The sequence below is a fragment of the Plectropomus leopardus genome, chromosome 20 (genome assembly GCF_008729295.1).
Source record: "Plectropomus leopardus isolate mb chromosome 20, YSFRI_Pleo_2.0, whole genome shotgun sequence".
In the NCBI taxonomy this organism is placed as follows: Eukaryota; Metazoa; Chordata; class Actinopteri; order Perciformes; family Serranidae; genus Plectropomus; species Plectropomus leopardus.
Window position 1 is genome coordinate 27,894,569 of NC_056482.1, and position 1,451 is coordinate 27,896,019.

Consider the following 1,451-nt stretch of genomic DNA (forward strand, 5'->3'; position numbering starts at 1 on the left):
AGAAGTGCCATTATGTGTGTGTGTGTGTGTGTGTGTGTGTGTGTGTGTGTGTGTGTGTGTGGGTGTGTGTGTATTCAGGCGTTGGACATGTAATAGGGACATAGCTCACAGGCCCTTCATCACACACACACACACACACACACACACACAGGTATAATGGCACTTCTTCTCTCACTCAATAGCAGAGCCAATACTGATGTCAGCTGTCAGCTAATGATGCCTCCCTCTCTCTCTGTGTTTCTGTGAAGCTGTCGGAGACGGTGAAGACTGTCTGTGACCTGAATCATATTTAGGAGACAATAGATGATACTGAGACAAACAGAGGGAGACACTGTGAGAGAGAGAGAGAGATTGGAGGATTGATAGAAATAGAGGACAAGAAGAGAAAACTGATGGAGACAGAGAGTGAGTGTGTGAGAGGAATTAAGAGAGAGAGAACAAACAAAAGAGGACTGAAGTCAAACTTTTTTTTGTTTGTCTTGGTTCACCGCGTGGCCAAAAGTATGTAGACGCTGGGGCTGCTTGATTGTGACCAAAATAATAATCGTGATTATTTTGATTAATGTTAAGATCACAATTATGTATTAAGACTGTTCATTTTCAGTTTTCCAGTCCTGCTTCCTCCAATTAACCTCCAGAATTAAATCTATGCTCTCACACTCAGACCTGGAAAAAAAGTAATTAAAACGTTATTAATTAATACGTTATTAATCCTTCCTCTCCCCAATTAATCAAAAATCACTCTCCCGCCTCCGACGTTCAGATTGCAGCAGCTCGGCTTTACACAGGTTTTAACAGACGAGATAACATCACCCCAGTCGTCGCTTCCCTCCACAGGCTCCCTGTTTGTTTTAGAATTGATTGTAAGATTTTGCTGATCGTTTTTAAAGCTCGTCTGGGTCTGGCCCCAAGCTACATAACAGAAATCTTGATCCCTTATGAGCCAGTTCACAGCCTTAGATCCTTGTGTGAGGTCAATCCAAAATCGAGGTGACCATGTTTTTGGCATCAGGGCCCCTCGGCTTTGAAATGATCTGCCCGCGGAGATAAAGCTGGCAGAATCAGTAACTTCTTTAATTCTTTTAATTTGTTCTTTAATTCTGTCGTGATACTATGCGATGCTTTTTGCATTTGTGTGGAAATATTTCCTGATGGTACCACCAGAAAAAAGGTCATGAAGTCACCAAAATCAGTAGGATTTATCTTCTTTGGACCAAGAGTATCTGAGGAAACAGCCATGTTTATCTGGACAGGAGTTGCTGAGAGACCAAACTTTTGACTCCTTGTTAGAATCTGGCCCCAGCTTTGCATGCTTTAATGGTTTCAGACCAGTTTGTTTACATAAAAATTAGGATACAATACTTGTAATCTTTTACCTGCCTCAACCAAGAGCACCTGTCGGATCAGCCATCAGAGCCAGAGCAAAAGCTTTCTTTGTGTTTCCAGGGGCC